Source organism: Lissotriton vulgaris, chromosome 6 (genome assembly GCF_964263255.1).
Source record: "Lissotriton vulgaris chromosome 6, aLisVul1.2, whole genome shotgun sequence".
Taxonomy (NCBI): domain Eukaryota; kingdom Metazoa; phylum Chordata; class Amphibia; order Caudata; family Salamandridae; genus Lissotriton; species Lissotriton vulgaris.
This window is the reverse complement of record NC_141694.1, coordinates 1,800,060,726-1,800,086,934: the sequence shown is the minus strand read 5'-3', so window position 1 is coordinate 1,800,086,934 and position 26,209 is coordinate 1,800,060,726. Positions and strand designations below refer to the sequence as shown.

At 44.7% G+C, this 26,209-nt stretch overlaps 1 long non-coding RNA gene across 1 annotated transcript in view; it reads left to right on the top strand.

Annotated features, from left to right (window-relative positions):
• The first annotated feature begins 375 nt into the window (after positions 1–375).
• Positions 376–26,209, top strand: part of LOC147709527 (uncharacterized) — a 60,134-nt gene continuing 34,300 nt past the window's right edge. Inside the window, exon 1 of the long non-coding RNA XR_015296700.1 lies at positions 376–603. This is a non-coding gene — a long non-coding RNA (uncharacterized LOC147709527). The remainder of the gene's footprint in view (positions 604–26,209) is intronic.

Sequence of the window (26,209 nt, the reverse complement as noted above, 5' to 3'; positions counted from 1 at the left end):
GTATACCGTGTGCAGTAGTATACAACTAGTGTTTGTTTCTCTGCTTCAAGTCAGAAAATACCTTTGCAAAGATATGTGCCACTTGTGAAAATGTCACACACAGGCATAATATAAATATATAAATGCGGCTGCCTCCCATTAACAGACAGACAACTTGTAAGTTCTGCATGATTAGAATTTATATTTTACTTACTAGTCGTATTATTCTGCAAAGTTAACCTAAGGTTACCCATTTACTGAGGTCGACATGATTAAGGTTTGACTCGGAATTTGACAAAGGAACCAGTAAACAGCTTTCTGGTGCTATGAGGTGACGGCCCAGCCCCACCTCGCGCCGGGAGGAAGTAAGCACACACTTCCGCTCAAGGAGAGCCTGACGCAGAGGGGCGGAAGCAGCCCTCGCCACCCTGTGCTGACGTCACGAAGACCGAGTCACGTGACCCGAGGAAGTTTCCCTCTCGGATAATGGAAAGTGAAACTACAGCCGGGCCCTGGTCCCACTTCAGGGGCTAGCGGTGCACATCTGGAGGAGAGGAGGCACTCTGTCGTGAACTTGAGAAATATGCAGTCCCCGATCCGAGCAAGCAACTAATCCAAAGGAAGGTGAATTTATGTCAACAATAGGTTAGAATGATCACATTTCCGTTTTTCCCCTCAGTTTGTTTGGGCATGCTCTCGGAGGAATCATTTGATACTTTCATTTGTTCTTTAAGGGACGTAAGGTTGGTGGTAGGATTTCTTTCCTTCCTGGTGCATGCTTTTACTCACCTGACAATGATTGGTAGCTTGCGCTTCTTCCTGCCTATCTGAAATAGGTCTGTGTGAGAGCCAACACAATAATATAAGAGTATATATAATATTAATAATAGATAGAGTATATCCATTATATAGATAGAATACATTGTATAGATAGAATGATAATAGAGTATATCCATTCGTATCCCTTCCCTATGTATATAGAGATAACTCTAATCACTAGTATATGCAGTAGACCTTTATACTATCTACCATTCCTATGTGACTCTTAGAGTATATCCACTTGTATCTCCGCCTTGTGTGACTTTACATCTTGTACATTTGCAATTTTTTCTGGGTGTATCCTTTTTGTAACACATGTAATCCTAAGTCCTTATGTTTTTCAACTGGTGCTTATGTAAAGCGCTTTTACACCTTCGGGTAAAGTTTGCACTATAGAAAAATCGCATGAATAAATAAATAAATAAATAAATAAAATATGGGGACCATGCCTGAGCCGAGGCAACGGTCTGGCTCGGCTCTTTGAGCTTTGCACGAGCCGAGCCCTGAAAAGGTTTGTAATGTAAATCATACACCAAGAAATCACAAAATATGATAAAGCATCGTCCAAATAAAAATAAAAAACGGTGTATTTCTTTAACATGTGGAATCGTAGACATTAATACATCACATTAGAGATAACTTTTAAACACGAACCATCAGTGAACTAAGAGACAAGAGAGTTGTCCTGTAAACCCTCTAACTGGCCCACATTATTCTACCTAGAGCAACATTATAGTCTATCAATGAATGGTATTCTGAACTCAGATATTTGAAAGTGCTTTCTTACCTCATAATGAAGAGGAGGGAGTTTTGTGAGATACACATTTTGCCTAAAAAAAACATTTTAATCATGGAAGCCCCAAATCCAGGTTTTCATTTGTACAAGTCAGACAGTAAATGGGTTTATATAGAACCAGGTCAGCAGAGCCGCTCTAGAGCCAGAGAACCAGGTCAGCAGATCCGCTCTAGAGCCAGAGAACCAGGTCAGCAGAGCTGCTGTAGAGCCAGAGAACCAGGTCAGCAGAGCCGCTTTAGAGCCAGAGAACCCGGTCAGCAGAGCCGCTTTAGAGCCAGAGAACCAGGTCAGCAGAGCTGCTGTAGAGCCAGAGAACCAGGTCAGCAGAGCTGCTCTAGATGGAGAGAACCAGGTCATCAGAGCCACTCTAGAGCCAGAGAACGAGGGAGGCAAAGCTGGTCTAGAGTCAGAGAACCAGGTCAGCAGAGCTGCTCTAGACCCAGAGAACCAGGTCAGCAGAGCTGCTGTAGAGGGAGAGAACCAGGTCAGCAGAGCTGCTGTAGAGGGAGAGAACCAGGTCAGCAGAGCTGCTGTAGAGCCAGAGAACCAGGTCAGCAGAGCCGCTTTAGAGCCAGAGAACCCGGTCAGCAGAGCCGCTTTAGAGCCAGAGAACCAGGTCAGCAGAACTGCTGTAGAGCCAGAGAACCAGGTCAGCAGAGCTGCTCTAGATGGAGAGAACTCGGTCATCAGAGCCGCTCTAGAGCCAGAGAATGAGCGAGGCAAAGCTGGTCTAGAGTCAGAGAACCAGGTCAGCATAGCTGCTCTAGAGTCAGAGAACCAGGTCAGCAGAGCTGCTCTAGACCCAGAGAACCAGGTCAGCAGAGCTGCTCTAGACCCAGAGAACCAGGTCAGGCGAGCTGCTCTAGAGGGAGAGAACTAGGTCAGCAGAGTGACTGTAGAGTCTGAGAATCAGGTCAGCAGAGCTGCTGTAGAACCATAGAACAAGGTCAGCAGAGCCGCTCTAAAGCAAGAGAACTAGGTCAGCCGAGCCACTCGAGACCCAGAAAATCAGGTTAGCAGAGTCGCTCTAGAGCCAGAGAACCTGGCCAGCAGAGCTGCTCTCGAGCCGAGAACCCAGTCAGCAGAGCCGTTTTAGAGCCAGAGAGCCAGGTGGGCAGAGGTGCTGTAGATCCAGAGAACCAGGTCAGCAGAGCTGCTCTAAAGCCGGAGAACCAGGTAAGCAGAGCTGCTCTAGAGCTAGAGAACTGGGTCAGCAGAGCTGTTGTAGTGCCATGGTACCAGGTCAGCAGAGCTGCTCTACAGCCATAGAACCAGGTCAGCAAAGCTGCTCTAGAGCCAGAAAACTAGGTCAGCAGAGCCATTGTAGAGCCTATGACCCAGGTCAGCAGATCATCTGTAAAGCCAGAGAACCAGGTCATCAAGCTGCTGTAGAGCCAGAGAACCAGGTCAGTTGATCTGATCCAGCGAACCAGGCCAGCAGATCTACTCTAGAGCCAGACAACCAGGTCAGAAAGCTGCTGTAGAGCCTGGAACCCAGGTCAGAACAGGTGCTGCTGGGACTAGAGAGGTACAAACGTATTCAGACACAGAAGAGGTGCAATGATGCAGCGTACTGTACAGTGGTACTGTCTGGCCAAACGTTTCTCCTCATTAGCCGCACTCTAACACCTGAATACAGCTGTCAGCAACAAAATGGTGACAGTTAATCTTTGCAAAGCGTCTGTCACCACGGGGGACCACGGCTGATGCTTTATAAAGCCTCTTTTGATACATCTGAGCTAGAATCAATGTTTGCAACTGATACAGAAGATCTGAATCATGCGGCAAGTGTGGAAAATATGTAAATACTCAGAAAAAGCAGCGGCCACAATATTGCGTTATTCCAGTCGCCCTGCCTATGAGCAAAGACTTGTAGTGTAATGGGCTTGATCTACTGACTGTGTTGTAAATCCATGGAACTGTCCCCTATGAGAATATATGGGCAAAAAAGAACCTCAAAGTGCTGATTCTGTTGTACTGATAAAGTAAGGGTAAAAGTGGAGGCCATGCAAGGTCACTGAAGTCAGGAAGGAATCAGCAGTTCTGGACAGCATTGTCATTCTCCAGGTTGGAATTCCCATGCAGGGCACTGCCAAGTAGCTGGGATGAAACAAGCATTTGCAATGCAATAGGTTTCTCATTTACGCGAGTTGAAGCCATTGACATTGTAAATGACAATGTCTTTTATTTATGTTTTTAAAACCAAAAATATAAATAAAATGCATTGTTATTTACAATGCCAATAGCTCAAACTTGCGTAAAGTCCTATTGCATTGCAAATGCTTGTTGTTGACATTGGCCTTGCTATTATGGCTGGAGCAATGTCAACAAAAAATGAATGCTGGCCAGTCTGCCATGGGACCGGTAGTATTTTTTTAATTTTCAAAACTCGAAAGCAAGGCTTGTATTTTGTAGAACAAAAGCAGTGCCCCTGACACACTGGGAACTTTCCTCCCGCTATGATGGCCGCATCACTCAATGTCAGCTGATCACTGATGCTGTTCCATTAATGGGCCTCCATGTAACAGCATTGTGCATTCTGGGTACTGTAGTCTTGATTTGCTTCTATTGATTTAATTAGGCGCCCACCTGAAAACAATGATCAGTAGAATGAAATGCCAGGAATGGAACGGTGTCAGTGATGACATAGAATTAGATAATCACATTGTTTCCAACTTGTCTTTCATTTTTTCCCTCTCTGGTATTGGAAACACAAAACATAACAAGCAGAGGCAAATCCAGTAGGTCTGGTTCTTTTCAGTATACTGAAACCACAAGCAATATGGCTCTCACGCACAAACCTTCGTTACTGTTTTTTTTGTAAACATAATAGTGTCAAGCACTCACATGAGATCATGAAGGTGGTGGTAGTAACGGTCGTAGCAGTGTTGGTGGTGGTAGTAGTAGTGACGATGGCTGCAATAGTGGTAGTATATGGTAGGAGAAGGGGTTGCGGTAGTGGTCCTAGTAGTACTGACCGTGGTAGTAGAGGATTTATTGGTGATATATATTGCTGTGCAGTAGAGATGATGGAGGTTGTTCAAATGGAGATAGTTGGTAAAAGCAGTGCTGGTGAGTGCAATAGTGGTGGTAGTGTAGATGCAGCTAATAGCAGAGGTATTGGTGGTGACAGTAAGGGAGTTAGTAGTGGTAGCAGTCATCTTGGTGGCACTTGTAGTGATGGGGTAGCATGGAGGTACTGATGGTGGTTAGTGGTGTTAGTAGTGCTGATTGTCGTAGTAGTGTGCATTGTGTTAGTGGTGGCAGTAGTAGTAGATGTGCTAGTGTTATTAGGAGTGATGTTGGTGATGGTGGTCTCAGTAGTAGCATTAGCAGCACTTGACACGGTAGTGGTGGTAGTTATCTTAAAAGTGGGAGGATTGGTTATAGTGGTGCAGGTTACTTCTTGGTGGATGATTAGAATGACGTATGAACCCGGAAAGCCTCTTTAGAAGACGTTAAAGATATAATTTTTCAAACTCCACAACCAGCAAATGTACTGCACCGAGGTTTCTGTTATGGCGGGCACCATTGGCAAGTTTGTTGTGGTGATGTGCAAGTCATTCTCTTTCTCGAACACTCTGACCTTATCCCCAACGGGGTGGATAGCTATATCTAAGATGATAGGGCTGCTCTGTTCCAATTCTTTTTTTTCTGTACTGCCACTCATTATACACAGGGAAGTCTTTAAAGAGCTGCAGGCCTTTTTACCAGATTTGGGGGCATATTTACAAGCCCCCATCACCACCGGAGCACAACTTTTTTAGACGCTCCGGTGAGGTAGTGCCATTTTAAGGCACAGCCTAGACAGAGCTTGCACTGTCAGGCAATCTTTTGTACTTTGTGGGGTCTGACTCCTCCCACTGCTTTGAATTGGCTTTTGTCTGTGTCATTCAAAAAGGGTAGCCTGCAAATGACTAATGGTTGGGCAAAGACGTATTTATATGTGCTAGTGTTGCTAGTGAGGGGCACATTGTTTCTTGGCTGGCCACGTGTTGTCTGGTAAAGACGCACTGCAAACGTCCCGTGTCACTGGCAAAAAGCGCGTTAGCAGTGGCACATTACTTGTTCTTTCCTCATTTGGAGAGTCTGATGACTGCAGACTGCCATCTTGGGACGCCACAGCCATAGCTTTCTGCAGCCTCCTCCTAAGTCTGTCTATGCGATGATGTCTGCGCCTTTGTTGGCAAGGTGGACAGTGTCATCTATCCACTTCTGTGTCTCCTCGATAACGCTCAATCCAGTTCCAGCCCTTCCACAGGATCATCAAAAAGAGCGAGCAATCTTCCACTGTCAGTTTAACCCCTTGCCCGCGGCCGGAATTCCGCTCCTGAGCTGGACATTCCGATCAGGGGCGTGGTCATGACGGCTCCCGGCCGTCATCAGCACAGGAGCACTGTGACGCATGACGGACGGGAGCCGTCATCAGCACGCAAGGGATAAGTCGGGCCAAAAACAAAAACATATAGCAAAGACACAAGTCTCTAAGTGCTCTTTTGGCTTCCAAAAATGAGGCATGCCGTTATTGCGCAACCATGGTGTTGTAGTGGAATATGAACACTGGGCTTTTTTCAACCTGCAGCAGACCCATAGAACAAGCCCAATGGAGTAGGGCATCCCTGTCCCTGTAATATAGCCTGGCCACCACTGGCCTCAGGGAGCTTCTAGCTGAAGGGGTTGCACCAGCACTATGTGATCGCTCAAGCTCAGAAGAATGGGAGCGGTCGGGGGGGGGGGTGCACTGTGTCTTGTATCCAGCATTCCAGGTAGGTTACTGTGTCTTTGTCCTATATGCCATCAAGGAGGTCCTCTACCTGCATATTATTGCATGAGTTCCTGACCTCGGCGTCCTCCGCTGTCTTGTCCAGGAAAGTCACTTTATCCGTGAGGGTTGCTACTTGGATTTCAAATCGTCCACCAGTGGTCAAACACTAGTTAAGGTGGTATCGCTGAACTTCACTCCATTTGCCAGCTTCAGATGTTTGTCATTTGCTGCATAGCCTTTCTTTGTTTCCAGGACCTCTCTAGTGGCCTCGATGGCTTTCAGGATATGGTCCAACCTGTCTGGGGCCTCTAATCGGTCTTGCCCACTGCCATTTGTTTGCAGTACCTCATCTGTGTAGGGCCGGGTGGTGGTCTTGGCTAGATTGGGAGCCCCCTACATTGTCCTTCATGGACCTGGTATGGCCCCTTGCTGAGTAACTGCAATGTCACTGGGGAAGAGTTCTGCGTAGCGGAGGGCTGCTCCACTTACGCTCTACGTGCTCCCAGTTGGGAATGATGGCCGCAGCATCCCCTCGGGTGCGAGAAGAAAGGATTAATGGGAAGTGAGGGGCACTTCCCTTCCTTCAGGTGAGAGATATGCAGTTGTATGAGTGCTCCTCTAGGACCCCCAGGGTCCGCTTTTGTGCCCCAATCAGTCAATCTGTGGCTAGGGCTCTCTTCTGTGGGGTCAAGCACTCTCTAGGGTTTACAAGTGCAGTGAATGCCCCTGTTCATCTTTCTGGGTAGCTGGGGCAGCCCACTTTCGATGCAAGCACCGCCAGTGCATCTCCTACCCTGGCGGGTGCTCCAAAGCTTCATTGTCTGCAGTCAGAGCTGGGTGGCCTATGCGGGCCAGACTGCATGCTCGCTTTGGAAAGCGTGCCTCTTCCATCCACAGACGTCCATCGGCAGTGACTCCCGGGGCCCAGCCAACCTCCGTGGGATCAGCAAGACTTGCACTGTCGTCTGCATGCCATACCCTGCGGTCTCGTTTGGCTAGGGGTCCTGCAATTGTCCATAGTGGCCGCAGCTGTGCTCCGGCCCTGCGCATGTAGCCTCTACAGTTGGGGCATTTTTGCCTGCTCTGCCATCCAAGGAGCTAGCAAATGGTCCCACAGGGGCAGTTGGTCACCTGGCCTAAGCTGTGGGCGTTGATGGACCCTGATCACCCCAGGATCTCTGGAGGTGGTATGCTTGCTACCGGAACATTCTAGACCGCAGCCAAATTCCAGAACATCTAAACCCCACCCTCCTGTGTGAGCACATACTCACACATTGACCTTCAGAACCAGGGCAGTGATCGCAAGAAGGGGATGGTTAGGCCCACCGAAGGCAAAGGAAGGAGGCAGTAAGTTTAACAAAGAGGCTCTCTCAGAACCCCAATGAGGGAGTCAAGACCCAGCCCACCTCTTGCAAGGAGAGTAGTGAGGACACATGATTGAAGAAACTCTTGGAAAAAAGGTTGTGTTTTTGACTGTCAGCAGCCAGGACACCGGAAGGGTGATGCAGCATGCCTCAAGAGAAATGTTGACATTCAGGAGGCTAGTGTAGCTTTTTAGTGAGGAGACCTCAGATGAAGAAATCTTTGTAGCTTTTAAATGGGAGAAGGGCCCAGATAGTACGTTGGTGATCCCTGAGAGTGGTAGTAGTCACTTCTACCAGACCAGGTCACAGTGAATTGGAACCTAACCACTGCCCTGAGTCACACTGTAGTGGTGGTTTGGTTAGTGTCCCCAGACTAGTACCTGCCAGTAGCAGTAGTGAGGGTGAAGGCAATCCTAGGGCAAGTCACTGACCGCCTGTGGTCTTAGTGTACATAGAGGTAGGGAGCGCCATTATCCTGCATGTTGATATTCTCCTAGATTGTCTCTTAGGTAATGACCTCTTAGAGGTTGGTTTGGACCCAGAGGGGGTGGCCACCCAGGACGCCGCCAGCCCCAGGGATTCTGGAGGTCTTGTCCCTAAAATTAGGGAATGCAGGTCACAGATAAGAAGTATAGGTAGGAAGGGGAGGCCACCCTTAAGTGGAGACCCAGCGAGCCAGGGACAACCTACCCAGGTAGGGGAGGACCCCAAGAATGGACCTGCTGAGGCCCCTGCTGACCCCAGTGGAGACTGTGTCTCAGTCCTGGAATGTCAAGCTACTGATCAGACTCGTGGTGTCTCCCCTGAACTGACAGAAGGAGGAGTGAAAGAAATGTGTCTGCCACCTGAAGTTGGAGAGGCCTTAAGATTTTACAGTTTCCCCTCAAGTAGCACATCCACCTGTCAGTGGTGCGCGCATAGTGTGGTTCTGGATACTGATAGCTGTCAGTAGCTTCTTTGGGTGGTTGCCTTTGTTGGAACCCTAACCTTGACATGGGGACTATACCCAAGGAAACAACGAAGGCCCCCTGACCCTGTTGGTCATGGTGGGGATACTCCAGTGTTTAGTAACCTCTGTAGGTAAACTAGGTGTAACCCAAGCTAAAGTAGGGATAGGTGAGAGTAGTGCCCCACAGTCCCAAGAAGAAGGCGGAGGAAAGGTTAGCAGAGCCACAGTCTTAGCCAAGGCCATATTTAGGTTGAGGCCTGTCATAGTTGAGGCAGCTCAGCTCCCGTTAGGGAGTGACCCTAGCAGAAGGATGTGAAGCTGATAATGCACTGCAATGGTCAGATAGTTTTCCACATCCTTTCTTGCTGAATAGTCCAGAAGAACTGCCAAATGTCCGGGTAAATTCTTCTGGACATATTAACTGGGGAGGGGTTGTGAGAGGAAACAGGCTTTCACCCCACATTTTGCCCTCATTTTGACTACTCGGTACTAGTGTAATGACTCTGAAATGCCCTGAGCCCTGCTAATCTAGACTCTGCGTGTGCACTGACTCTTAAAAAGGTACTTGGTTGATTGGCTTATACCATATTGGCATAACTTCACTTACTTGTAAGTTCCTAGTGGGCAGGTCTGCTACACAAACTGCACCTGGGGCCTTCCTCAGAGTAATTTGTGGATCCTTTTAATTAGGCTGTATTTTGAAAAATATTCTTTGAAATTGTGTATTCTGTTGATGTGTTATATGCTAACTGAATAGGAGAAAATGAAGTCTGTAGTCCGTTGGGAAACAATTTTTTGGGGAGAACTTGTACTCCCTAGGTGGCCATCTTATTTGGACATTTCAGAAGAGTGGTTATCTCGCTAGCATCTTTCAGCCCTTTTCCTCGTTCCCGGCCTGCCTACCTAATTGTGGCCATGGCGCGGGCGCGCACCAAAGGCAAGCCTGTCTGTGCTCGTCTGCACCTGGATGGTGCCAGGTGCTAGTACCTTACTCCACCCGAATTAAACAGGTTAGTTTATTCCCCTCTTACACTTCACTCACAAAGGAAATCTTTACAGAACAGCTGTTTGCACCTGTGGGCCCCGGAGGAGATTTCTTTTGGATGTAAGACCTGCATATTCAAACCTACCATATTAGGTACTACCATTAAACCTACCTCTCATTCTCAACCACGTTCCACCATGTTTAGGTTATTTAGTATCAGTTGCCGGTCTTCGGTTCATCACCACGCCAACATCTTTCATTTTCTTCAGGACTCGTTACCTGACTTAGGGGCATATGTAGGTAATTCATATTTTGCGATTCTCAAATAGTGATTTTTAAGGAATCGCTATTTGAGAATTGCAAAATGGAATGTAGGTAAAAAATCCATTTTTTTTTTGCGAATCTCAAAAATTCCTTAATTGCGATTAGCAAATTGTGAATCGTAATTAAGGAATGAGTGTCCCATTCATTCCTATGGGCCAAGAGGCCAATAGGAATGAATGGGCATACATTCTCAAATTGCGATTTTCCAAAGGACACCTGTTTCACCCCTGCCCATGATTGCCTTCATTTAGTGTGTTGAATTGTGGGATTTGCAGGCCAATTTCTGTAGTTTGTCCCTCTCATTCCTTGGTGACAAATCTGTTTTCCCTCCAAATTTCTCCTTTGCTCTGTGCTTAGGCCTGTGTGCTGAAACAGTGCAGCCCCAGCCACCATTTTGTGTTCACAAGCCAGTGAGGCCAGCCCCCCTGCCCCCCCTCCCCCAGCAACAGGGATTTTCTACATCAGAGGGTGCTTCTGTGAGCTGTTGAAACTGTATTTACTGGGGCCTGTGCACTTCGTTTTTTGGCCAGCAGGGGGAGTAAAGCTTTATTCAAACAGTATTGTTAGATTTCGAGTTAGTGAAGCCTTTACCTGCTGAAGTCCAAAGTTGTGGATTGAGCCTGTCTGTCTCCTAGGAGATTCTGAACAGGAGCAAGCAGCTGCCCAGGCCCCACCCCCAGGCCAACAGACCATTGGCTATTCAGCTACCAGGCAAGCCTGAGCCCTCCTCTCACATCTGCCCAGGCCCCTGAAGGCCTTGCTGGGTGAACCCCAAATCAGTCTCCTCCATCTTGTGAGTTGCAGCCCACATGTGCCCCAGATTGCTTTGAGCAGAGTCCAGGAAGTGGTAAGGAGACAGACTAGTGCTGTCTCTTCCCAAGACAAAAAGTTATTTAAAAAACGATTTTCACTTTCTGTGTTTACTGTCTATGCCTGTGGTTGTTACAGTTAAAAATTGTAGTTTTAGCCTGCCTGTAATTGCATATTTTATCACCTGTGTTGTGTTTTAAATGTGTGGTTTTCCCTGCCCATGATTGCCTTCATTTAGTGTGTTGAATTGTGGGATTTGCAGTCCAATTTCTGTAGTTTGTCCCTCTCATTCCTTGGTGACAAATCTGTTTTCCCTCCAAATTTCTCCTTTGCTCTGTGCTTAGGCCTGTGTGCTGAAACAGTGCAGCCCCAGCCACCATTTTGTGTTCACAAGCCAGTGAGGCCAGCCCCCCTGCCCCCCCTCCCCCAGCAACAGGGATTTTCTACATCAGAGGGTGCTTCTGTGAGCTGTTGAAACTGTATTTACTGGGGCCTGTGCACTTCGTTTTTTGGCCAGCAGGGGGAGTAAAGCTTTATTCAAACAGTATTGTTAGATTTCGAGTTAGTGAAGCCTTTACCTGCTGAAGTCCAAAGTTGTGGATTGAGCCTGTCTGTCTCCTAGGAGATTCTGAACAGGAGCAAGCAGCTGCCCAGGCCCCACCCCCAGGCCAACAGACCATTGGCTATTCAGCTACCAGGCAAGCCTGAGCCCTCCTCTCACATCTGCCCAGGCCCCTGAAGGCCTTGCTGGGTGAACCCCAAATCAGTCTCCTCCATCTTGTGAGTTGCAGCCCACATGTGCCCCAGATTGCTTTGAGCAGAGTCCAGGAAGTGGTAAGGAGACAGACTAGTGCTGTCTCTTCCCAAGACAAAAAGTTATTTAAAAAACGATTTTCACTTTCTGTGTTTACTGTCTATGCCTGTGGTTGTTACAGTTAAAAATTGTAGTTTTAGCCTGCCTGTAATTGCATATTTTATCACCTGTGTTGTGTTTTAAATGTGTGGTTTTCCCTGCCCATGATTGCCTTCATTTAGTGTGTTGAATTGTGGGATTTGCAGGCCAATTTCTGTAGTTTGTCCCTCTCATTCCTTGGTGACAAATCTGTTTTCCCTCCAAATTTCTCCTTTGCTCTGTGCTTAGGCCTGTGTGCTGAAACAGTGCAGCCCCAGCCACCATTTTGTGTTCACAAGCCAGTGAGGCCAGCCCCCTGCCCCCCCTCCCCCAGCAACAGGGATTTTCTACATCAGAGGGTGCTTCTGTGAGCTGTTGAAACTGTATTTACTGGGGCCTGTGCACTTCGTTTTTTGGCCAGCAGGGGGAGTAAAGCTTTACTCAAACAGTATTGTTAGATTTCGAGTTAGTGAAGCCTTTACCTGCTGAAGTCCAAAGTTGTGGATTGAGCCTGTCTGTCTCCTAGGAGATTCTGAACAGGAGCAAGCAGCTGCCCAGGCCCCACCCCCAGGCCAACAGACCATTGGCTATTCAGCTACCAGGCAAGCCTGAGCCCTCCTCTCACATCTGCCCAGGCCCCTGAAGGCCTTGCTGGGTGAACCCCAAATCAGTCTCCTCCATCTTGTGAGTTGCAGCCCACATGTGCCCCAGATTGCTTTGAGCAGAGTCCAGGAAGTGGTAAGGAGACAGACTAGTGCTGTCTCTTCCCAAGACAAAAAGTTATTTAAAAAACGATTTTCACTTTCTGTGTTTACTGTCTATGCCTGTGGTTGTTACAGTTAAAAATTGTAGTTTTAGCCTGCCTGTAATTGCATATTTTATCACCTGTGTTGTGTTTTAAATGTGTGGTTTTCCCTGCCCATGATTGCCTTCATTTAGTGTGTTGAATTGTGGGATTTGCAGTCCAATTTCTGTAGTTTGTCCCTCTCATTCCTTGGTGACAAATCTGTTTTCCCTCCAAATTTCTCCTTTGCTCTGTGCTTAGGCCTGTGTGCTGAAACAGTGCAGCCCCAGCCACCATTTTGTGTTCACAAGCCAGTGAGGCCAGCCCCCCTGCCCCCCCTCCCCCAGCAACAGGGATTTTCTACATCAGAGGGTGCTTCTGTGAGCTGTTGAAACTGTATTTACTGGGGCCTGTGCACTTCGTTTTTTGGCCAGCAGGGGGAGTAAAGCTTTATTCAAACAGTATTGTTAGATTTCGAGTTAGTGAAGCCTTTACCTGCTGAAGTCCAAAGTTGTGGATTGAGCCTGTCTGTCTCCTAGGAGATTCTGAACAGGAGCAAGCAGCTGCCCAGGCCCCACCCCCAGGCCAACAGACCATTGGCTATTCAGCTACCAGGCAAGCCTGAGCCCTCCTCTCACATCTGCCCAGGCCCCTGAAGGCCTTGCTGGGTGAACCCCAAATCAGTCTCCTCCATCTTGTGAGTTGCAGCCCACATGTGCCCCAGATTGCTTTGAGCAGAGTCCAGGAAGTGGTAAGGAGACAGACTAGTGCTGTCTCTTCCCAAGACAAAAAGTTATTTAAAAAACGATTTTCACTTTCTGTGTTTACTGTCTATGCCTGTGGTTGTTACAGTTAAAAATTGTAGTTTTAGCCTGCCTGTAATTGCATATTTTATCACCTGTGTTGTGTTTTAAATGTGTGGTTTTCCCTGCCCATGATTGCCTTCATTTAGTGTGTTGAATTGTGGGATTTGCAGGCCAATTTCTGTAGTTTGTCCCTCTCATTCCTTGGTGACAAATCTGTTTTCCCTCCAAATTTCTCCTTTGCTCTGTGCTTAGGCCTGTGTGCTGAAACAGTGCAGCCCCAGCCACCATTTTGTGTTCACAAGCCAGTGAGGCCAGCCCCCTGCCCCCCCTCCCCCAGCAACAGGGATTTTCTACATCAGAGGGTGCTTCTGTGAGCTGTTGAAACTGTATTTACTGGGGCCTGTGCACTTCGTTTTTTGGCCAGCAGGGGGAGTAAAGCTTTACTCAAACAGTATTGTTAGATTTCGAGTTAGTGAAGCCTTTACCTGCTGAAGTCCAAAGTTGTGGATTGAGCCTGTCTGTCTCCTAGGAGATTCTGAACAGGAGCAAGCAGCTGCCCAGGCCCCACCCCCAGGCCAACAGACCATTGGCTATTCAGCTACCAGGCAAGCCTGAGCCCTCCTCTCACATCTGCCCAGGCCCCTGAAGGCCTTGCTGGGTGAACCCCAAATCAGTCTCCTCCATCTTGTGAGTTGCAGCCCACATGTGCCCCAGATTGCTTTGAGCAGAGTCCAGGAAGTGGTAAGGAGACAGACTAGTGCTGTCTCTTCCCAAGACAAAAAGTTATTTAAAAAACGATTTTCACTTTCTGTGTTTACTGTCTATGCCTGTGGTTGTTACAGTTAAAAATTGTAGTTTTAGCCTGCCTGTAATTGCATATTTTATCACCTGTGTTGTGTTTTAAATGTGTGGTTTTCCCTGCCCATGATTGCCTTCATTTAGTGTGTTGAATTGTGGGATTTGCAGTCCAATTTCTGTAGTTTGTCCCTCTCATTCCTTGGTGACAAATCTGTTTTCCCTCCAAATTTCTCCTTTGCTCTGTGCTTAGGCCTGTGTGCTGAAACAGTGCAGCCCCAGCCACCATTTTGTGTTCACAAGCCAGTGAGGCCAGCCCCCCTGCCCCCCCTCCCCCAGCAACAGGGATTTTCTACATCAGAGGGTGCTTCTGTGAGCTGTTGAAACTGTATTTACTGGGGCCTGTGCACTTCGTTTTTTGGCCAGCAGGGGGAGTAAAGCTTTATTCAAACAGTATTGTTAGATTTCGAGTTAGTGAAGCCTTTACCTGCTGAAGTCCAAAGTTGTGGATTGAGCCTGTCTGTCTCCTAGGAGATTCTGAACAGGAGCAAGCAGCTTCCAACTCCCTGACCAGCAAACCTTGTCTGAGGTTGCTGGGACCTTATATAGTGTGCTGATGGTTGGCACATATGTACACTGATTGGTGGTTGTATCTGGTGTTTCTATTGGGTTAGGGTTAATGTCCTCATTGGCTGGGTATTTGAGGGTTCTGATTGGTTTCTCGGTCTGTGATTCAATCATTGCAGGGTTGGGACTAGGGCTAGGGTTCGGATTTCTATAGGAAGTAGGGACTAGGGCTTCCAAAGTTATTGGTTGTTGGGAGTAGGGTGGGACTAGGGCTACGGTTAGACCTTTAATGGGAAGTAGCGATTTAGTGCTTCTGGTGTGATTGGTTTTTGGACCAGTTGTGGGACTAAGAGTAGGGTTAGGCTTTCTATTGGAAGTAGGGACTAGGGCTACTTGTACCATTGGCTGTTAGGGCTAGTGTTGTGATTGGATAGTGTTAGGGCTAGGGTTCCCATTGGCTGAAGGGGTCACCTGATTATTAGGGCTACAAAAAGGGCCAGGCTTAGGGCGTCTCAGCCCGGGCGTCATGGCTAAGGGTGGAGAGGACAAGGGTAGTTGCCTGTTTGGGCCTGTTCGAGACTGGTCGGGACTAGGGCCTGAAATGCTGCCCTTTTTCTCTTAAAAAAAAATCCTTCACTCTTTTATCCCTCCACTATCCTTTTTCTATCAAAATTAACAGACTAACATGTTCACTTCTCAAATTCCATGTTCCATATTCAACTATACTAATATACTGCCCAAATAACTGAATAACATATCTACTACTCAAATTAATTCATATTCATACTATACTCATTTTCAACACTAATCCTTTATGGGTTCCGGAGTGGCGTGCTACTCGCCAAAAAAGCGCTTCAACACCCATCAGGGGTAACATGTGCTATATGAATGCAAATCTTTCTTCCCTTTTATCCATCCTCTATCCTTCTCACGCCAAGTAACACACTAATATCCACCACTGAATTTACCTCATATTTCACCATATTAATTCACCACTAATCCTTTATAGGCTCCCTGAATAGCATGCGTCAACAAGCGAGCGATAAATAAATACTAACCTTTGTCCTACTCTATCCTTCTGCTATCATTCCAAATCCAAATAACTGACTAACATATCCACCACTTGCATGTTTCACTATACTAATTCAAAACTAATCCTCTGTGGGTCCCGGAGTAGCGTGCTACCCGCCGAAAAAGCGCTTCGACGCCTCGTCAGGGGTAGTAAGCGCTATATAAATGCAATTACAATACAATACAATGTGGAGCACAGGCATGCCATAAGGGCATGTCTGTGCGCCACATGGAACTTTGAATAAAAAAATATATATTTTTGAAAGGAAATCGCAAAATACCATCTACTTGGAGTAGGTGGTATTTTGCGATTCCTTAAGATATATTTGCAATGTCAAAGGCACTCCTACATAGCATTTAAGGAATCGCAAAATTGCGATTCCTTAAATGCTTGAGCAAAATAAGGAATCGCAATTTTTGCGATTCCTTATTTTGATATGTGGCACCTACATACTAAAAGGCTGTTTGCGATTCGCAAATGCCTACCTACATATGCCCCTAATTGTTTCTAAAGAAAACTTGTCTAGGGCAGTCTACGGAAGCGGAACCTGCTTTAGTGCTCCTCCTTGGTTATTATTTTAAGAACTGCAACAGAGCCAACGGCATAGCCATTGTCTACAAAGACACGCTAGTCTGCAGCATAACCCAGGGAACGATTCAAGATTGCGCTAGCGCCCTTTTTTAAATCTCCCTCACCAACAGTTTCGCCTTCTCTGGGCTGCTGATCTACCGCCCAACCCAGGCCCATCTGAAGTTTTCAAAGAAGCACTTGTCAACTTCATATCCTCGCTAGTCATAAAACATACTCATGTTAATCTCATTGCTGACTGTAACCTTCATTTTGACGCAACCCAAGACGGTGAAATTGGCAGCTTCCTGGATGACCTTTAAGCCAGGCAATTAATCCAATTAGTTACAGGCGCAACACACACTGCTGGTCACCTCCTCAAACTCGTTTTTTCAAACTTAAGCTGTTTACGGGTCTCATACTCTTTGCCTCGGACCTGGATGAACCACTTCATGATCCCTATGTCCATCTGCATATCGTGCCGGAATCCTGTCCTGGCCCTTGACACCACCCTGAAACTTCCCTGGCAAGACTTGCAGGATTTTGGCAATTTCATTCAGGCTAGCCGTCCCCAGATGGCCCCCGTGTGGAGGCTGCTGTTTACGTGCTAAAATGTCTCACCTTTGCTCTTGATGCTTTCATCCACGCCAGCCAGGTCCCGGTCAAAAAGAAACCTTCGGCCCCATGGTTCAGTGAGACCCTTGTTACAGCTAAAACACTGTAAGGTCCTAGAGCGGTCCTCGAGAAAAACCAACCATCCCTCCTCAAAAGCACAATATAGGTCAGCTATCAAAGCTTATCACAAACTAGAACCAAGTCCTCGGCACATGTTTCAGATTGATGGTTTCGGTGTAGAAATCGCTGTACCAGTACTATTTGTACAAATAGTACGCAGGTTGACATCCGGAGAATCTTTGTGAAGATATTTATATATCAAACCAAATCAATATAGAACAGAAAAACCAGCCGACACGTGTTTCATCACAACGCCGTACAATTGTGACTCTTCAGGGCTGACGTGTGGAAAAATCAGTGGTGTTCATGTCGCAATACCGGCTTTGGCCAGACCTCATGTAACAAATTGCCTCTCTCCCTCAGGAATACCCAGAACCATTTGCACTTTAGGAAATCCTACAGGCCTGGCTCTTCTCCAATAAGCCTCTTCTTTCACTCTTTACTCTCTGATGTATGCAGTCTCTGCGGGTTCAGCACTGGTAAGCCCCGTTGCTAGGGCAGCTATGCGCTATACAAGGTCTCTTAACATAACATATATAGTACCAGGAGTACTTAGGGCCTGTAAGTTAAAGTGTCACTCGTGGACTGCAGTACTAGTTGTGCCACCAGGAGTATTACAACTTAAACCTTGTCTCCCAGTCTGCCACTTCAGACTGCAGAGCAGTTTAAACCGCAAACTCGACATTGCCATTGAAAGCAATGGCAAATCCCAAACTTCCCCTTTTAATGTGTATATGTCACCCCTACTGTGTGTAAACAACAAGAGAGAAAGGGCAAAATAAAATACTCTCACACCCCTATGGATAATCAGTTCAAAACAACAGAAGAGTATCTAAAATTATGATCTATACAAAGCTCTAGAAGGGGGAAACGGTGAGACAGCCCGTCCACCACCACCTTTAAGTGCAGTATATCAGAGAGTGAACTGTGTCAAAGGAATAGTGACTTCCCAGTGTGGAACAAAAGGAACCCTCAGGCACCCCACATGCAGTAGGTAGCCCTGTTTCTTCATCGGGTTCCTGTGGTTAGTAGTGTGAGGGTATAATGAACCAAACAGGTGCAGGTTAAAATGGGTGTAGACCACTCCCTCAACCAACACTTTTAATAGAGGGGTGATTCGAACCCAATTAAAAACAGTGTGAATGTAAGGACAACCTGGGGTTAAGTAAATTTGAACCCCCTGTCCTAAGAATAGGTCGACATGTTTCAGCTTTAGGGTCCTGTTCGACCCAGCATTCCTCAGGACCAATGGTAAATTCTCTCCCAAATGGGCACGGCCAACCCTAAGTAGCCTATTCACGTTGGAAGGAAGATAATCAGCTTTACATATGTATTTTTACCAACTTGTAATCGCTGTTTTGATAAAAGCTCAGGTGCTCAACCTCCGTTTTGTAAGGGGTAAGGAATCTGTAATGAGACCAAATAACAAAACACCTAAATACAAAATAAATCAATATTTTTTCAAGAAATTGTATCTTCAATTACAGCTATAATTATGAACTACCCATCACACACCCAGTGACACAGAAAAAATGTGCATTTAATTATTTATATTCAAAACAATACCCTGTCTGTTATGATCCGGGCAAACTCGAAATTATGCTAATAACTACCATTTATGTAGTAGCATTCTCATTTTTGCGTTACATGTAGTCTCGCGCAAAAACCGGGGAACTTCTATATGCCCCGTATATAGAGATTAAGGCTTTATTTCTTTATCCAAAATCTGTTTAAAAACAACAGTATTCCTTCGAAAAAATTACTGTGGACCAAATGTATAAAATATCCTATCACGCTTTTCAATTCAGGAAGACTCTGGTACATGCATTCAATAATATAGATGGACTCACTCAGTATATATTCCGAATGTTTCCCAAATCTGAGTAAAGGCAAATCTTTTGCCCTAGGATCTATTTGGAAAAAAGACCTGAAATCAAGATCTTTATTGGTATTTTCACAATGTAAATAATGTTATTCCAGCCTAAACTTTGCGACTATAGTGTATTCTGAGTAATGTCTAACTCATTAGAATGGTAATGTCATAGTTGACTTACTCGGTTGATCCTAAATATAAGGCTTCATGAGTCCGTGGTGGGGGAATTGTTCACGTCAGCATCTATCAGAATTAATGCAGAAATAAAGTTTATTCCCATTGACCTGTTATATCTGATTCTCCTTATTAGTCTCATTATTTATAAAATTGAGTTATTCTTTTACATGTCAAAACGCTCGTCCATGTTGAAAAATGTCTCATTGCTTAATCCGACACAAAGCTGTCTATCCCAAAACACGGAACAGAGCTGTCACTTTAAGTTTGCACACTGATGTCTTCGCGTTTAGAAACTAACTGGCGACTTGGTGCTATCTTAATGAATGAAACTTTAACGTCACTTCGCCGAAAGCAAAACGACAAAACAGGTCTGTGCAGAAAACAATTTGCGCGCATTTACATTCGTGCCGATTAGTAACTCGTGTTGCACATTGAACCCTCCGTGTGTGTCGAAGGTCTGAAAAAACATATATGGAGAAGTTTATCCCACTTACTCGCTAGCTGGCGGCTCCCCGTGCCGATTAGTGATTGGTGTTGCAACATGAACCCTCCGTGTATATTGAAGGTCTGAAAAAACATCTATGGAGAAGTTTATCCCACTTACTCGCTAGCTGGCGGCTCCCCGCATGGTACCTATTCCGGTCTCTTCCACGGCTCGAAAACAACTCGAGTCCCGGAAGTGACATATCTTTAACTTCCCACCGCCCTACGTGATACCCACGTGATCGGATAGGTCGTGTTGTTTCCAAAGATATTTAAAGTCACAATACTTTTATTTAGCAGGAGATAGGCAATAGCGGTCTCATTTGCCAGTTAATCTGGAGCATAACAGACTAGTGTAATCACAGGTATTTGTATTTAGCTCTCTTTCCAGTGATTTCTCTCAGGAAACATCCTGTTTGGCCATCACACAGTAGAGTGTGTGATGGCCCCTCCTTCTTCCTCCTGTATGGGCATTGCAGCCTGTAAAAATAGTAATAAAAATTAAGATTTGCTGCTCCAAGTTGAGTAAGAGAAGATAAGTTTATTGCAGAGTAAAAGATCTCATCCATCCAGTTCAATAAGTCAGGTGCAACTCTCTCTCTCTAACCACTTCAGAGTATTCCATCTCCATGGAGCTACTCAAAGCACAACAGGTTTATCAGTAACTAATCCTTAAAGGACACACACACCACTATGTACAAGATAAATAAATAAACAAATAAATAAGCGCATTATTACACATCTTCCTTCTTCATGAAACAAAATAAAGGAGAGAAAGAAACATGTACAACGTACTAATCTCTAATATAATCATTGAATTTGGTTGGTGGTCTTACAATCCTTCCACTTTTTCCTTTCAAAGAAATTGAAGGGTATTTAACACCTGGATCAAACCTTTTTTTTCCATGTTAATATTAACCAAAGGATTATCAATGACCACAACTCTATTGAGATTCCATATCCTAGAATCGTCAGCCTTAATGGCATAAGTGAGAACCTTTTTAACTGCATGTACCTTTTTAAAAAGCTCAGAAGACTTGCGACCAAAAGGTGCCCTAATCATTACCAAGTCTACTACCTTAACTTGTGTTTTCTTGACAGCCTTCTTTATGTCGAACCTCACCTTCCATTCAAAAATTTTGTCAGCCTCTTTTTCTTTTCCACAACACATGAGAATGCTTGTCACTATTCTTTTTAGACAATTTTTCATTCACCCAAAAGGGAGTGATGAGCGTATTCGGATGTATGTTTTGAAGAAGAAGAAAAGGAGTGCACCCAGTTGTTGCATGAGGAGTGATTCTATATATTTCAACAATTTTGTTAACACCCTCCTTCCAGTCCACATTATTCTCTTTGGATAATGTTATGGATTCTTTAAGCACCCGTACAAACCTTTCTACCATTCCATTGCTTTCCGGATGATACAAGGAACATCATTTGTGCTTGATAGAACATTTTTCTAAAAACTCCAATTGTACTCCATTAGCTGTAAGAAGGTTCCCTGGAAGACCCTCTCTAGCTAAAACTTCCATTAAAAATGAAATAACATGTTTAGTGTCAATACATTTCATGATCTTAATTTCGGGCGACCTTGAATACAGATCTATAAGGACAAACATGTAAACTTCCCCATCTTTGCATTTCACAGGACCCAATATATCAAGGGCTAATTCTTCCCATGGCACATTTGGCCTATCTCTTATAATCATTGGTTGAACTCTTGGTTTTAAACACTTCTCACTTAACGTGCAAGGAATACACTCTCGCACAAGTCTTTCAATATCTAAGTCCATCCCAGCCCACCAATAGTTCAACCTAACACTTTCTTTGGTTTTAGAAATTCCTTGGTGACCTGATGAGCTAGTTTGTTCAATTCTTCTCGGAAACACCTGGTGGAATTAGTCTAGTTCCGCGAAACATCAAACCATCAGACATAGACAACTCACTAATCACATTCCAGTATTTCTCTGAAACACCTTGACCTTTCTTGAACCACCCATTATTAACAAGAGACGATAATTCTTTGAGTTCTTCATCAATTTCACTTTCTTCTCTCCATTTATCTTCTTTGATGCCTCTACAATCAATGGCACACACCCACTCAAACTCTTCTTCATCCTTTTCCTCAACACCACCATCATCTTGTGTGACCAATCTGGACAGAGCATCTGCAGTGTAATTATGTACTCCAGGTAGATATTTCACATTAAAATTGTAACCTTGCAAATCCACAACCCACCTTGAGATCCTACTCGAGATGGTATCTGTCCCTTTCTTGTTAAAAACTTCAACCAACGGCTTGTGATCAGTTCGAACTACAAACTTGGTTACCCATAATAAGTTCTTCAACTTTTTCAAGGCCCTGTGCACAGCTAAAGCTTCCTTTTCTATCACAGAGTAGCGAAATTTGGCTCCCCTAAGACTCCTAGACAGAAAAAGGATGACATCTACTTTACCATCAGATTCTTGTTGAAGTGCAGCGCCCATACCCTTCATGCTAGCATCGGTAACTAGGACCGACTTAGCCGCTGGATCATAGCTCCTTAATTTGGGTGTACATTTAAGGTATTCTTTAATCTTAACAAATTCCTCTTCACATTCCTTGCTCCACACAAACTCCACACCTTTGCAAAGAAGAGTCCGCATGTGGACACACTTGTCAGCAAATCCTTTAACAAATTTGCTGTAGTATTCAGCCATTCCTAAAAATTTCATAAGGTCTTCCTTGCTTCTAGGAGAGGCTAAATTGTCTATAGACTTAATTAAATCACTCTTAGGTTCGATGCCTTTACCAGATATGGTATGTTCTAGATAGTCGATCGAAGATTTTCTAAATTTGCACTTATCAATCCTAACCGTTAGATTGTGTGAGTTGAACCTCTCCAAAACTTCTCTAACTCTCAAATCATGCTCAACTACATCTTTCCCGTAAATTAGTACATCATCTTGGTAAATCTTTACTCCCTTCTGACTTTTCCAAACCTTTTCAAGTGCCCTCTAAAAAACGGAAGCTGCAGAAACGAGCCCAAATGGTAGACGTTTAAATCGATACGTGCCAAAAGGAGTAATGAAAGAGGTATAGTATTTAGAACAATCTTCTAACTTAATCTGATGGTAAGCCTATTTGAGGTCAACTGTGGAAAATATCTCTGCCCCTTTAAGTAGCATGACCATGTCAGAATTTTTTGGAAGGGGATATTTGTCAACTACTACCTGTTTGTTAAGCTCTCTTAAATCAATGCATAGACGGAGACTGCCGTCCGATTTGCGAGCGGCTACAACCGGAGCCAACCATTGTGTGCCTTCTACTTCCTCTATTATACCTTCCAGTTTGAGTTTTTCCAACTGATTTTTCATCTCTTCCCTTACTGATAAAGGAACACTACAAACTTTACTGGTAAAGGGGATAGCTCCAGCAACTAACTTAATTTGGGGATGTAGTCTTTCAAACAACCCAGTTCATCTCTGAAAACCTTTGGAAAGGATTCCTTTAACTTTGATGTGTACTCTTCCCCACCATCTTTGAGTACAACTTTTATTTATACTAAAGTTCTCTTTCAGTAAAATATGAGGATCACTATTGGGATCCAGCATGACTCCCAAATCCCTCTGATGGAACCAGCTCAATATACTGTCTCCTTTACAGGATACATAGACCTTCCCAGAGATATATATTCCTTTATATTCAATTAATCCATTGAAATAACCCATTAATTTTATAGGCTCCCCACCATAAGAGTAGGGATTGATGTCTGCCTTCAATAATTTAATGGTATTCATTAGAGACTTTTCATAAAATTTTCTTGAAATGATAGTATTTTTCACCCCAGAATCAAAAAGAACACTCGTACTACAATGCTCCACCATTACCTCATCGATCGGATCCTTCTACGCCAATGCCCTGTACAACGGCATTCCAGCTTACAGCTTACGAAAGCTCCAACTGGTTCAAAACCAGGCGGCCCGACTAGTATACGGCCTTTCCCGCTCCCACCACTCAACCCCGCTATTGAAGGCGCTTCACGGGCTACCTGTCAGGGAGCGATCCCTCTTTAAAACTGGCTGCATGGTTTTCCAGGCGCGCCAGGGCTCAGCTCCCGCCTTCATCACCTCCTTGATAAGGGAGTATGTCCCTACCAGATAGCTTCGCTCATCCTCTCATTCTCTTCTGCAGGTACCCCGCTACAAGCGCAAACAGTGGGGAGGAGCCAACTTCGCATTCTTGGCACCCACATTTTGGAATTCCCTTCCCGGCACTATTCTCTCTTTCGTAAAGGCCTCAAAACTTTCTTATTCAAGCAGGCCTTCCCTCTTTAAATCGTCCTCATTTGTTCCTGCTCATTGTATCAGCTTTTTCTGTCTCTCCTCTGCTAATTTTGCATCCACAAGAAACCGTTTGGTGAACGCAGCGCTCTATAAATATTTTAAATTCAAATTCAAATTCATTCTTTTTGTCATCGGAAACTTGAGAGACAATTTGTCCACAATCAAAATCCGACACTCAATCACTTTCATCATTCATGCACACCATGTTGACTTTAGATTTGTCTTTTTTGAACTTACAAGAGTAAGAGTAATGTCCAACCTTTTTACACTAATTACATTTTGCCTTAAGTGCAGGACATTTCTTATCATTGGCAAGGTGACTGGGACTCCCACACCTAAAACATTTAAATTGCAAATCATGACCTTTGACATTACGGGAGAAATGTGGCTTCTTCTCATATTTATCTTTAGAGGGCTTTTTCTCTTTTGTATGTACCTTTACAACACGTATACTCTCACTTTTGTTTTCGTTCTTAGTTATCACATCCACGCACTTAAATGAATGTTCAATCTGTTTTGCGACAACTAATACTTCATCCAGAGTAGGTTCATCTTTTTTGCCATATGTCGTCCCTAACCTTTTGTACATTGCAGCCTAACATAAACTGGCCCCTTATTCTTTTTCCTAAAAGACTACCAAACTTGCAAGAAGATCCCAATTTTCTGAGAGCAGTAATGTAATTCTCTACTGACTCTCCCTCATTTTGGGTGCCTCTACCAAAATGATAACGCTCAAGAATTGTGCTAACTTTAGACAAATAATGGCGATCTAATTTAAGTACACAAATCTCATATTCATTCAAAGTGGAATCATCTATGTCAGGTAGATGATCAAAGATGTCCTGTCCCTCAGAACCTAAACAATGGAGAAGTAAAGCAGTTCTTCTTTAAGCACTCAAATTAGTTCTGCACACTTTGGCATACCTCTCGAATACTTTCTTCCATTTTTGCCACCTAATAGGTGGATCACCAGGGTTAGACAAAAAGAAAGGTGGAGTTGCAACATTCTGCATGTTAGATTCACTAGAATAAGAGTCCTATATAAGAAGAAACAATTAAGGTAAAGGAGAATGATTTATAACAACATCACTCTTATAGTTTTACAGGAGAGTAATTTGAGCAATGCACAGAGCTTTGACAAAAAAATCCTTTTTTCAAAGCTCCTCTAAAAGGCAACAAAATATGTTATACATGATTATTATTATTTTAAACGTGTGAAGAACGACATCAAAATAACACAAATATTTTGAAAAGTAAAACACTCCACATTGAAAAATATATGAAACCGCAGTTATGTTGAAATGTATGAAACAATCCACAAGATGGCGCTGTTGCTCTGTCAAAGTATCAAGAACGGAACTGTGAAGACAAAAAAACGGAACTGTAGGTAATCCTTGTAAAGTCTTACTTGTGCACGCTTTGTAGACCGATGGGTAGTTGAAGTAAACTGTATTAAAGTAGGAGAAATACAAAGAGAAATACAACCACTTGAGGAGATTAAAAAAATGACACCTTGGGAGCCTATTAAACAAAACGCAAAATGGCGTCCACGTTGCGTGACATAACTGCGTTAGGACATCACTTCAAATACCGATGCTTGTGAGGTCCAAACTTGATGTCGAGCAAAGCGTTCTGGAGAAGAATGTTTCCTCAAAGGAAGAGAGATTCCAGTTTCAACTTGCTTGCACGTAGGAGGAAGGCTCGCGGTGAGTTTGAATCCAAGCAACTTTTAAATGATATCATGAATGTCTCCAGCGGTTGCAAATAGCATTTTGTAAATTTCCACTGATCAAATTGAACAAGGTTTTTGAAGGCAATATAAATAACACCAGTTACCGAAAATAAACACCACAGGCTTCGGAATAAGACACAGCGATACAAAAGGGGATGATGGACGGAGCGTTTGAGCAAATCAAACACTCGCCCCCAGTCAACTGATCTGGGTTTAATCCATAACCATTCTTTAGCTCACTCCGCCACCCCAGTTCAGACATGGCCTTATGCAAATCAGTCTGACCCTGTGCCTCATGGGAACAGTCCAGCCCGAACTGCCAAGCCATGTCTTCCCTAGACAGTCCATCATCCCCTTTTGTATCGCTTTGTTCGCCCTAAGTTGGCAGGGTATGCTCAGACGTGAGTCCCTTACTCACTTGGCCACTGGATTCAAGATAGCCTGGCTGATGAGGATTATGAATCCAAAACCGGTCCCAGGATGCTTGTTTCCGGTCCAGGGAAGGCATGGCTTGGCAGTTCGGGCTGGACTGTTCCCATGAGGCGGTATATCACCACCTTCCCGACGCACGTTGGCCACCGTAGGTACAGGAGGCTCAGCTTCGGAGTG